Genomic DNA, 13169 nt, shown 5'->3' on the forward strand with positions numbered 1-13169 from the left:
TTGTCAGTCATTAACACAACAGCATTTACATACGTGCATCTGCAAAGCAGAAGATGTGACACTTGGCCACTTTGAAGATGTCAAGAGCATGAGGGTGTTTGCAAAGTGTGAAAATCCTCAAAACAGGGTTTCCCATTTCCCTTTCTGAAATTGGGCATGCCAGCATTTAAATTCCAGCCTCTGAAATATCTTAGGGGAGTTAGCCTAGTTATTCCTCTTTCCGAAAGGAGAAAAGCTGTTCCTGGCATATGTGGCTGTGTGGTATTCAAGCGGGAGCAAAAGGTTTTATCCTGCTGCTACACAGCTTACAGGGACAACAGAAGCCTCTCCAAGACAGAGTAATGCTCAGATGGGGGGAAAAAAAAATAAAAAAATTAAAAAAATTCACTTCAAACCATGTCTTTCTCCAGCAAAATTGTAACTGCAGATGAGCAGGAAATCAAAGAGAATCCTGCCCAAATATGGACAGAGATTTCAGAAGATGGGCCTGAGTTCAAATTATTTTTCCTCTTTGTGGGGTGACCCCATTCAGTTTGATGAAAGCAGCACACAAAAATTGATGGACAGAAAAAGGACAGCAGGAGGCTGCAAACACACAGCCACATTCTCAATGTGAATTCAGAGCCACGCTCTGCAGATGGGAACAATAAGAATCAATTATACACATCTGGACTCTTTCCCTTTAAAATAAAAATTTAGATCAATAGATTTTGGATACAGTGAACTGGAGGAGGCTGCTTGAGGTTCAGAACGGCAGCTGCATGCAGACTACTGAAATATTCAATTTCCATCATACGAAGCTTTTTGAAACATTTTGAATGTCTCAATAGTGATAACAAAACACTCACATCAGGGGGTGCTTCAAATTCTGGCCACACTTTTCAACTTAATTCCAGAAGCCAAGAATCTTCTTGTTTTTAATGCTGAAACTTGCTGATAACATTGAAGAAAATGTTTAGCCACAGGAGAAACTGAAAACCTAACATTTCTGTAAACCTTCCTCTGACAGCAAGAGAGAAGAAACAAGCAGCTCACTTTCCCTCTGCCACGGACATATCTAGACATTAGAAGTTCTTTGGAAATCACTTAAACCAGAAAAAAACAAGGCAGTCATCTCAGGGAATCAGCAGCTGCCATTTTCACTGACACACAGTACTGACCTCAGTCAGGTTGCATGCAGCAATAAGGCCACCACATAAGCATCACTCAAAACAAGGATTCAAAGAAATGCAGAGTCAAATAGAAGAAAACCTTCCTGGGCAGATTATAAGCCCTGAAGTGTCTTTGCCACAGGTGCATTTGTGCCTCCTACAACAGTCCTTCAACTAATGACAAAAAGCAGGTACTGAGAGATTAAATTTCCAGTATGACTTCAAGCAAAACACTCAACGCCCAGTCATGTTCATTCGATGCATTGGGAGTTGCCAGGATTTTGCATAGTCTGGCAAGTTCTCTTTCTTCATATGAAACCATGTGGCTTGCTTTTTGCAAAGAACAAGGGAATTCGCTCTCGATCTCCCAGATATATCTTCATAGTACAGATTGCTGCTTGGGAATGCCTGAGGTTGAAATCCATATTTGGCCTGAGACTGCTTCACTTGGAAGACCAGCAGGGCATGTGTGCGCAAAGAGAAACTTAAGAAGCCCAGCCTCTCAGTGATTCATTATGATCATATATGCTATTTCACATAAAAACCCCAGACCTGCTCACTATTCTGACTCTGAAAGGTAGCTTTCTTCCTCTGCTTTTAAAGTTCTGCCATCCTATCTTTTCTCAGTCATGAATGTATGCCCTTATTGCTGCCTTGATGGTAGAGAGATGGTACAATTAATTTCAAACTTCATTTTCAATTGCTCTGTTTCCATTGTTTTTAAATACATGCCCATGTTTCAGATGCTCAGCTGTTGTAAATTGGGGTACTTTCATTGGTTACTGTAGAACAGCACAGAGCCACAAAATGCAGAAATCACTCCTTTACTCTTTCAATTCACCTGTATTCCATCATATGACTGTGCTATACATTTCTTTACTTTCCTTTGGCTCTACAAAAGCCAAAAGGAGATAGAAGAAGGAAGATAAATATTTGGCAAAATTTCTCAAGGTGACAACTGTGCAATCTGTATATTTGACCACTTGCATTTTCAAATAATTTTGCAAGGTCAGCCAGAAGCTCCCAACTGTTTGGACCAGGGTGTCCATTCCCTGCCTGACAGTAAGTATTATTCCGGCAGAGCTGATGTCCTAGCCTCTCACATCACAACATAGGGAAGCAGTTCCATTAACACCAATAAAGTCCTTCGTGTACTCATTAGCATGTTTTCAGCCCCACCGTGTCACCTGAGCTTATTAAACCAAGACACGCCCCATGATTAGCTTGACCCATCAGAGCAGCAGGCTCTGAAATCTGTATGTGCAATATTTTTAGTAGCCTGTAAGTAGCCCTTCAGACAGGTTTGCCTACCCACTGCGAACAAGATGTAAATATGAGGATTCAACAGTGTAGAGAAGGACTTGGGAACAAATTCACTTGATGATCAGTGAATATCAAAAGGCCAGTGGAAAACCCTATCTTGGGTGTAAAACCTCATGTCCGGTGCGTTGCATCTGCCATGAGAGAGGCAGCCCCATCTTTGTCACAAACAAAAGGAATTGCCAAATAAATAAGCTCTCAGCTCCTCTGTTTTAGTTGTAATTGACCTCTCTCACATTCCTCAGCTTCTTATTCCAGTTTGTAAAACAAAACAAACCACACACACAAAACAAATAAACAAAAACAAACACACACCCCCCCCCCCCCAAAAAAAAAAAAAAAGGAAAAAACGAAAAAAACAACACACAGACACACAAAACCAACAACCACCAGTCCTAGCTAGATGAAAATGCAGTAACCTCAGAGGCAAATTAAGTGCCATAAGCTACATTTTAAGTACTGGCGAAACTTGAGTAAGATGCTGTTGTGATTGCCTGGGCTTCTGGCAGGTGTTTCAGGAAGATGTAATCCTGTATGAAACCCAGAGTCAGAGGATGTTATTACCTTGCATGTGCTGAAGCACAGATACAGGTTTTAGGTGACAGAGTGCCTGCATGTACAGGCTTTGCAGACACAGCTTCCATGGCCATTTTTGATAATCCGTCCTTTCATTCAGTTTGGTCACTGCAGTCAGTGACTGAGGCCAGAATGCTGACAGAATGCCTCTCAACCCTAACCTTGTTTGGGGTGCTGGGCTTTACACTATGAATGAACAAACTCATAACACATCATGAGTGCAAAAGAAAGGGTGGGAAGTCACTTTGCTACAAGGAGGTCAGGGATGCTCTTTCAGTGTACCAGAAGTAACATCCCAGGACAATGCACTGGCCTCTGGGAACATATCAGCATTGCCCTCCTCAACCCATTTGGTTGGAGGCACCATTAATACACTGGCAGTGCCTACTCCTGACCTTTGTTTTGCGGGTGACTCCCGCTGTTTTGCAGAGCAGGAACGCCTGTGCCTGTCTGCAGAGAAACAAAGCCTGGCTCTGCTGCTCCTCGTCTCAGCACCCTCTGCCCAACCCCTTTCAGCAGTGCTGCCTTTTTGCAGTTTAGATGTTCCTTCTTAGAGTGCCTTTTATTTCGGGCTTGGAGAGCAGGGAGACAAGAGATGGGATAGGGATGCTGAAGTAGTAATTTACATAATCTGATTAACAGAGGATTATCCAATGGCTGCTGAACAGCCTTAGTGTGCTTGAGCTAAAAACCTTATTATTCATTGCTCTCACCACCCTGCAGGATGGCTGCACCTGCAGCACCAGCTAATTCTCTCCTGGGGACTTCAAGGAAGGAGAAAAGCGGGGATATATTATATATTATTATCTGGGGGAGGGTTGAGGAGCTGCAGCTTCTTGTGTGCAGTCCCTAACTGATTTGTCTGCGTTAGTCTTCAGGAAGCTGAAAAGAAAGCTGAGCCGGTTTGACATTATCAGGAACAGCCATCACCCTTGAAAAGGGCCAGCCTGTGTGGGTCCTGCTGGTTTCCTTGTGGGTAGTTCAGTGGGACTCACCCAGACCTGCCACAGAAAGGATCTGGGCAGAAGGGTCCTGCACATGTAAGAACCAAAAGCGCAGTTTCCTCTGTGCTCACCAGTACCCTGCTCAGCTGGGAGCAAATCAGACCCAACTCTTCCTCTAACATCACTAGAGACCGTCTCAGGGTGTAGCCCACACCTTTGCCTTCAGGAAAAACGCAGTGACATGTTATCTTTTTATTGCCTACATGCTGCCACATGGTCCAGTTATCCAGGGACTTGGCTGAGGTGCCAGCTGTGGGAAGGGCAGCAGGACCGACCAGATGAACCCAGCTGTAGTCTTAGGAGAGAAGGAATAAGCCCACAAAACAGCTCTCCCACAAACACAGTCCACAGCCTCCTATACAGGAGAGCAGCTAATTCTCCTGTAACGAATCAGTGGGCCAGCTGAAAAAAGGCTGAAGAGAAGGGAAGGCAAATGCCATAGCTCCTTGGACATACTTCAAAACCTAGCAGCAAATAAGGGCATCAACTTGGGCTGAGTCAAGGTCTCCCAGAAGAAGATGGGGAGAGTGATGAAGTTCAGGCCCTGGCAAGACAAGAAAATTTCAGCTGCTGGTTTCAACAGAACCAGACCTACATCCCAAATGTCCACCCATGATGAAGGGGTGAGACTCCAAGCAGAGAAACATGTTAACTGGAGAATGGAAGGAGCTGGGGACACAGATGTCCAGATTAGGGGAATTAGCAGGTAGTATGAGCTGGACCCTCCAACAGACATTCACATCAAAGCTAGGGAAAGAGGAAGAATTTGGACATTTTTTCCATTCTACAGAGGGACATCTGTAAGTCTAGGCACCCGTAAGAGGTTTTTGAGACTTGCAAGGAAACACCAACTGGACTTTATATAAGAAAAGAGACACGATTACATTTAATTCTCCGGTAGAAATGCTGCAATATTATCACCCAAGGCTAATTTTAAGTCTTTGTTTCCAGGAGCATACTCCATCCTCACAGCTAGGTCTGGAGATGGTGTTGCTTTACATATTCAATCATGCCTGCTGTAATTTGTCTGGGAGGTCTCTGAAGATCTGTGTGACAGCTGCCATTCACAGATACTACCTGAACAGATTTGCAGTGCAATGTGTCTTTCTTCTTCCTGCCAACAGTATTGTGAATAAATAATGTTACATAGCGGTCTAATTAAATAGGAAGATTGCAAAGTATCATGAAGTCATCCTGTCCATTTGTTTCTCCTATTTCTTCTCATCTTCTGAAGCAAGAAGGTGAAACCACTTCTGACTTTTTGGGAAAAAGCACAAGAACAAATCTGAGAAGCAGACACCAAATGAGACTTTGTGTCTGCTGACAGCACATGCACAGTCATCTCCACTTAGCGGGTGGTTTGTTTGGTTTTTTTGAGAGATGTGCCCTCTCGCCGTATGTTACGCAGAGACCAGGGCTCAAACCTTAGTGCTACCTGGAAACAACAACTCCTGCCAGTTGCTGGCTGATGTGATTTGGCTTGCATAATGTGCCAAACCTTGCAGCAATTGCACCTGTGGGATATAGCATGTCGTGTAAGGTGCCCAGTGTACCATATGGTAACAATATCTCCATACTCCACAGTAGAGATACTGCCAAGATATTTCCATGCTTTGGAGTAATTCTTATTCCTAGATTTAGCAGTTAACTAGTATAAATACAAAGGCATAAACTGCATTCTGTGGTACCAAAGCTCTCCTGCTTCAAGAAAGCTTACCTCTCTTGCTAAACTAATCTTTCACACTGGCATCTGCCCAGATACCAAGAGGAGGGAGGAACCAACAGCAACATCATCAGTGTTTTTCCATGTCGCCTGTTGTGGGAAACCTATTTCCTACAAAGCCTCATTTCTCTGCACAGCTGTAGCTTAGTGAGGTCCCCTTGCACCAAATGCTGAATCTAGGCCCTCACCTTTTGAGCAGTAAAACACTCAAAAGGGAAAGAGGCAAAACAGAAGTGAGGGAACTTGCACGTGTTGGTGGATAAAATTCCGTCCCGTTCTTCACTGTTGTCACTTTAGTACAGGCTTGTTCTATATTTTGGAATTAAAAGGCTAGGACCTGGTACAGATCATGTGGCATCTCATGGTGTCCCACCAAAGAAAAAACAGCAGCATCTGTTTTCTCCATCATGCATTCCCAGAGATGAACTTTTATATATATGCCCAATAGTTCAACAGCCAGAACAACAAATCTTCCTCACAGTTGCCACTACTTTTTCTATGCTTCTGTCCCCAGAAAAGGCAGCAGAGCTATTTAGCTGCCATCCATTTCCCATGTATACAAACTTGACTCAAAGGAGTTACAGAAAGTACATATACAGCATGAACAGAATTAAGAATAAACCTTCTCCCGAGCAGCAGGCAGATTTCTCACCATAAATCTTCAACTTACAAATAGCAGCACCTTCTCCCCAGCACACAGCAGGCAAAGTCATGGAGCAAAAAGCATGCCAAGGAAACATTCAAATGTCAGGGACAGGCTCTGCTGACAATCATTAAAGGAAAGGATGCATCTGTGCATGTGAGGAGATTGCACTATCTCTAGCATTAAGAGGTGGCTTGAACTTAGACTGTTCTTCTCACAAAGATGCAACAAAACAGGGACTTCTTCCTTTTTTCTTTTCCCATCCCTGCTGTCCTGCCTCTATGCCTCTGCCAGCCCACTCAGGCCCCCTGCACAGCTGAACTGTTTCTAAACACAGGGCAGCTCAGCTCTAAAGCCCCCTCGTTATTTATGAGTTTGGAAATCAGAGCCATTCAGTTCACTGCCAGTAAAAGGCAATGATTGGAAGGAGGGAGGGGTCAGCTTGTGTGCAGCTCTTCATTCTCTATTCATCATGAAAAGGGGATCACTCCAGCTAACTGGCTGGTGGAGATAAGGATTACAGACTATCTGCATTAGACTGATAAGCCAGGTTTGCACTGCATAAAGATTATTTGTTAAGAACCTCAGTAAAATAAAATACAGTCAGAAGGCTTATCAGCACAACTCATTTCCACTCACACCTCTCTGCATGCCCATGATGACAATTTTTTTTTCCCCTATAAAGAACAGTCTCTGCTTGAGTCCCAGCTCTCTCGGAGCACAGACTGAGGATGAGAATTAGTGGAGGAGGCCCAGAGAGGACAAGGGAGAATAGCCTGCAACATCCCAGCTGCGACTGGTCACTGTTAGAGCCATGGTCCTCATCCACCCTATGTGGGAGGACTGCAATTCCCACCTGGTGGGTGGTTTGGATTTGCCACTTCTGGTGTAAACCATGGCAGCTGGGCTGACATCAGCAGCCCTCTCCCTTTGTACTAGCTAAGCATCAGATCAGCAAGGAGTTGTTTACACGTGTTTCCCTCTACTTCATGTCTTCCTCTTTCCTCACATATTAAAAAAAAAAAAGGCCCCTGGCATGTAAAGTACTGGGGAATCCCAAACTCCTGGCAGTCTTCCCTCCACAAAATGGCCTAAGTCAGGCATTTTTCTGTAAGCTAGACTTGCTGAATAATGGAAGACTATTAGAAAAGCCCCTTGTACTCCCCCTTTCCCCTTTTTCTTCTCAGCAATTTCAGCATTAGCAGGGAATGTACCAGACCCAGGACTGTTCCATTTGGACAGTGCTGCCTGTCCAGGAGGTAGATGCCCATTTCTGCTCAGATCCTGGGTGTTATTCACGTATCACGTAGCAATTCAGGTTAAATCCCTCTCCAGTCCACCCTGGATCCTGAGATCAAATATGGCTCCACACTAGCTAGAAACATCTTAAAACAAAGTAAGGTGGTTTTGTTCTTGTTGTTTGGTTCAGGGGTTTTTTTTTCTTCCTTATGACTCCAGCAATCACAGAATGTTCTGAGATGGAAGGGAAGCACAAGAATCACCAAGTCCAACTCCTGTCCCTGCACAGGACAACCCCACAGTTCACACCATGTGTCTGAGGGCGTCGTCCATTCACTTCTGGAACACTGCCAGGCTTGGGGCTGTGACACCTCCCTGGGGAGCCTGTTCCAGTGCTCCACCACCCTCTGGGTGAAGAACCTTTTCCTAATGTCCAACCTAAACCTTCCTGGCACATCTTCCTGACATTCCCTTGGGTTGTGTCATTGGTCACCAAAGAGAAGAGATCAGCACCTGCCCCTCCTCCTCCCCTTGTGAGGAAACTGCAGCCGCCATGAGGTCTCCCCTCAGTCTCCTCCAGGCTCAACAAACCAAGTGACTTTAGCCACTCCTCATACAGCTTCTTCTCTAAACCTTTCACCAACTTCACAGCCCTCCTCTGGACACTCCCCAGTAGCTTTATATCCTTTTTACCCTGTGTGGCCCAGAACTGCACACAGTGCTCCAGGTGAGGCTGCACCAGTGCAGAGCAGAGTGGGACAATCACCTCCTGTCCTGGTTTTGTTAAAAACAAGTTTCTCTTCTAGTGAATTTGCCTGTCAGCTAAAGCCTTCATATTAACTGCATTTTCCTGGAGAACCAGACACATGTTTTGGTAAACCTAGCAACGGAATGCAAACTTATTGTTAAGCACGGATGGACATCTCGCGAGAAGGGCGACGAGAAACAACTGACCAAGAAACTGACCAGCTGTGTATAACATTCCATTCACGTGAATACTTCATATGAAAGTGGGAGATCACGAGGATCTCACCCCTTTGCCTTTTCCCTTTCCCTTTTGCTTATGGCCGACATTAGGAGAGGATCTTGCTGGTCGTCCCTGCGAACTGAGGCCTAGTGAGAGACTGAATCCAGCTCCGGTTGGCTGCAGAGTCTAATCCAGGACTTTGGGTGCCGGCTCTGCAGTTGCTGAGACTTTCAAGATTGGTTTTGTATATTTTGTATTATTTTCTCTATTCTTATTAGTAGCATTAGTAAAACATTGTTAATTTTTCCAACTCTCTTCTCTCTGTTCTTCTTTCCCTCCCGATTGCCTGTCCTGAGTGGGAAGGGGGGAGAGGGAGGGGCAAGAGGGGGAAGGTGGGAGCGGGGAGAGAGGAGGTTAACAATACATCTGCCAGGGTTTTATTGTCATCTTAACCCTCGACACCTCCAAAATCCAGTGTTCAGCAAGCAATTCAACTAGGGCAGAAGTAATAATTCCAGAGCTGTGAAAGGCTGAAATGCAAACCAGATGAACAGATTGTTCCGTCCACGTGCCAACCTTAGGAGAAAAAAAATCAGTAAACTCTCGTAGCTCAAAGGGACCTTTTCTCTCTCCCAAAGCCATGAAGGACAGTCTGGTGGAAAATGTCACACTGCGCACTTCAGAGTCAAATGTTGTTTATTTCTGATATCCAACCTGTGGGCTTTGTCTTGCAGCCTCCCAGGGAGGCACCAGGTGTTAGTGAGTGAATCCTCTTGCCTTATGGGCCTGGAGATGCCTGTCCCAGCCAGAGCAACCTGACCGGGCCCTGGGAAGACACGGCCAAGGCCTCGGTGACTGGTGTGAAACACAGATGCCAAGCACAAGACAAGAGATGCGGGGATGGAGTGGACAGTGGCTCTGTGGCAACCCCAGACATGTGCTGGGGCCTCAGTGCTGCCGGGTGAGTGCTGTGGGCAAGGATGGTCTGTCATGATGTCCCCAAGTGGCAGTCCTCAGTGGTGAGTTCTGATGTCACCTAGCGATGGACTATGACACTCCCGAGCAATCAATTGTGACCAGGCGTCCCTCACTGCTTATATCCGGGCGTTGAGTCTCACCCAGCCGTCTTGTGACCGCACTCCAGCCAAGCGAGTCTGCGAGGTTTGGAGTGTTGAGTGAGGCTGTTGTCGGTGCTGGTGCTGTGCTTGGGCAGTTGTTCTTGCAGCTCTCAGTGCACAACCCCAGAGCCACTGGAGGATTTTCCCCGGCCCTGCCAGGTTGAGGCAGCCGGGGCACCCAGGAGACAGCTCGCAGCAGCAGAGGTGAGCTGGGCAGGGACACCTCACCCCGGGGAGCTGGGAGGGTTTCCTTCTGGAGGAACCTGGGCATTCCTTCCACCCCTCCCCAGGCCAGCCAGTGACCGTGGCCTCTCTTCCTTTTCCAGCACAACAGCGGCTGCTGCAGCAACGGTGCGAGGGAGCAGCTCCACATCCCCAGCTCCCCCGAGCCCACCGCAGCAAGTGGACAGCATGGCCACGGAGCTGGACAACCGTTGTCCCATCTGCCTGGACAGCTGGGAGGAGGCCAGCTACGTGATGCCATGCCTCCACCAATTCTGTTACACGTGCGTCCTGCGGTGGGCACAGAGCAAGCCTGAGTGCCCCCTCTGCAAGAGGAGGATCCACTCCATCATACACTCGGTGCAAGGGGACGACAACTTTCAGGAGCACGTCATCTCTCCACCCGCAGCACCATCCGTTGTCACCCACTTGACAGGAGCTCCTGGACATCGAGACGCCCGCAATCTCCATGGCCCTGCAGCATCCCAGCCATCAGCTGTGAGGCCGATACCCAGGGCCCCTGTGGGCGGCCTCCACCCCCACGTCTGGGCATCGCTCTTCCGACAGTACCCGGTTCTGTTGCGGCACCTGGTGCTCTGGCTGCGACACCAGCTGTGGCTGATCTTCGAGGGTGCCCGCCAGGAAGCAGCATCAGTGCAGAGGCTGGTCATGTCCAACCTGAGTCTCTTTGGCCCGGACGAGGAAGCCCTGTGCCAGCTGCTGCGGGCTGCTCTGGGCCCACACACGAGCAGCTTTGTGCGCCAGCTGGTTGACACCGTGGTGGCGCGGTGCAGCAACGAGGCCCAACGCTGGATGGGTCTGAGGGACAACTGGGCTGCCGAGGAGCGGGAGGGCAGCCCCGAAGCTGCTCCCGGCCCTGCTGCCTCCCAAAGGGGCTCTCCTGCCCCCAGTCCAGCCTCCTCCAGCAGCCCTGACAGATCTGAGGCAGAAGAGCTCCCCAGCACCTCCTCGGCTGCCCTTCGTGGGGGTCCCAGCAGCACCCGCTCTGTCCCCGTCCCCACCCACGGGGACCCAGAGGAGCTGCGCGAGGATCCAGAGGAGGTGGGGCCCACGGCCTCCACTCCCATCCAGGGCAGCCAATGCTCCCCTGGGAGGGCCGGGAGAGCCCCAAAGAGGAGGCCCGGCAGCCCTGAGGCCACTTCACCACCAAACAAGAGGCCAGCCCATCGGTGACAGTAGGAGGGTGCCCCAGGAGCTGGCGAAACCAGGGCTGGGCCAGCAGCTGGAGCACCTGCCAGCCCCGAAGGGGACTAGGAAACTAATGATCAAATAGTACAATAAATGTGTGAAAACTACAGAAATAGGCTTGGTGTTTCTAACAATGAGGTTGGCGTTGCTGTCACCACTTGTATTGGTTTCTCATGGCCAGAAATGGCCACCAAGAGGACTTGGTCCATACTTTCCCCGGGATCAGAAGTGTGGATGACTGTCCTGCAGCTATGCCAGTCTCCTGAGCTATCTGTTGTGTTTTCTTTTTGAGCACCAACAAGGACTTCCCTTGTGTTTGGAGATTATCTCTAAAGGCCTGATAGCCCTTTTGATCTCCTTTGCTCTTCAGAGTGGGCTCCCACAAGAACTGCCTCCAACCTACTTCTGCCCTGAACCAGCCACAGATTTCCCTCATGAGGTCCAGGGCTACTCACCTTCCTAACCCCCACCAGGATCTTCAACTTCTCTGTATCACAGTCATCACAGTCATGGCTCCTATTCACTATCACAGCCCTGACCAGTTCTTTCTTGTTCCTAAGCACTGCATTCAGGACAGTGTGCTGGGTCAACTGGGATAGGGTTAATTTTCAAAGGAGGCTGGGAGGGGACACAGCCAGGACAGCTGACCCAAACTCACCAAAGGGATATTCAATCCCATATGAGGTCACGCTCAGTATAAAACTGGGGGGCCAGATGGGAAGAGGGACTCACTGCTTGGGGATTCAAAGTGTGATCCAGTTTCCTCTTCATTTTCTGCAGTGGGAGAGCACGTGATTGTATTTGAGTGTGAGCTGCTGTCTGGATCACTAGTTTTCTGGGGTGGGGGTTTTGGTGTGTGTTCAAGCATGAGCTGCGGTCTAGTGTGCGCAACTGCTGCTCAGGGGACTGTTACTGTCCCACACAGCACCCTTGTCTCTGAACTGGAGAGATATGGATTTGATGGGTGGATGCTCTGGTAGATGAGGAACTGTCTGGATGGTCACACTCAAAGAGTTGTGGTCAACTGCTCAATGTCTGGATGGAGACCAGTGATGATTGGTGTCCCTCAGAGGTCTGTATTGGGACCCGTATTATTTCACATCTTTGTTGGGAACACGGACAGTAGGATTGTGTAAACCCAATGAAGTTCAACAAGACCAAGAGAAAGAAATAATGAAAAAACTTCCTAAATTCAGTCAGGCCCTCTTCCAGGTGACAGCAAGAAGACACACAATCAGTTTCTTCCAGATGTTTATGGACCAACAACATTCTTGAAGGCCTCCAAGGGTAGAGATACTATGTCCTTCCCCAAGCTATTAACCTCTCATTATATCATTAAATTCCAAAACTTTCCCTACAGTCCAGTCTGATCTTCCTTGGTGAAATTTAGGGTTCTTCATTCTTGCATTGTCAACCAAGCGAACAGGATGTAGTATCTGCTACATCCTTCTCAGCCTAAACAACCACACTTCTTTCAACATTTCCTTCTAGGTCGTTTTCTATAGCCCACTATTTTCCTCTAAACACTCCCCAACTGATCTACCACCTTAATAGGCAAGGCTGCGCTGATCTTTATACACTAGCTGAAATGCTGAACATAGTTCCATAAGTGTCATTTCACTCTTCCTGCAGATGCCAGCGCTCTTCCCCACATCCATTTCGTTTGCTTACACCACCATCCTGTGTAACCAGGTATTCAGCTTCCTGTCAACCACAGGTGTAAATTGCTTTCTGTTTCAGAACTAACCTGAATCTTTGCACATCAAGTACTGCCTCCAACATATTACTGCCCTGAATGATACCAATGTTTCATGTTCCTGCAGTCTGAAATACAGGAACATTGTAGCCACCATGCTCAAGCTAATTATTTTGATAAAAGAAGGTATTCAGAAGTTTTAGGGCTGGAAGAGGAATGCTACGAGATCGCCGTATGATCTGTAAAGCATCAGGCATAATATTTCACCCAGTAAATTTTGTGACTTCCCCAGTAACCTGCA

This window comes from Streptopelia decaocto (genome assembly GCF_964273445.1).
Source record: "Streptopelia decaocto genome assembly, chromosome: Z".
Lineage (NCBI taxonomy): Eukaryota > Metazoa > Chordata > Aves > Columbiformes > Columbidae > Streptopelia > Streptopelia decaocto.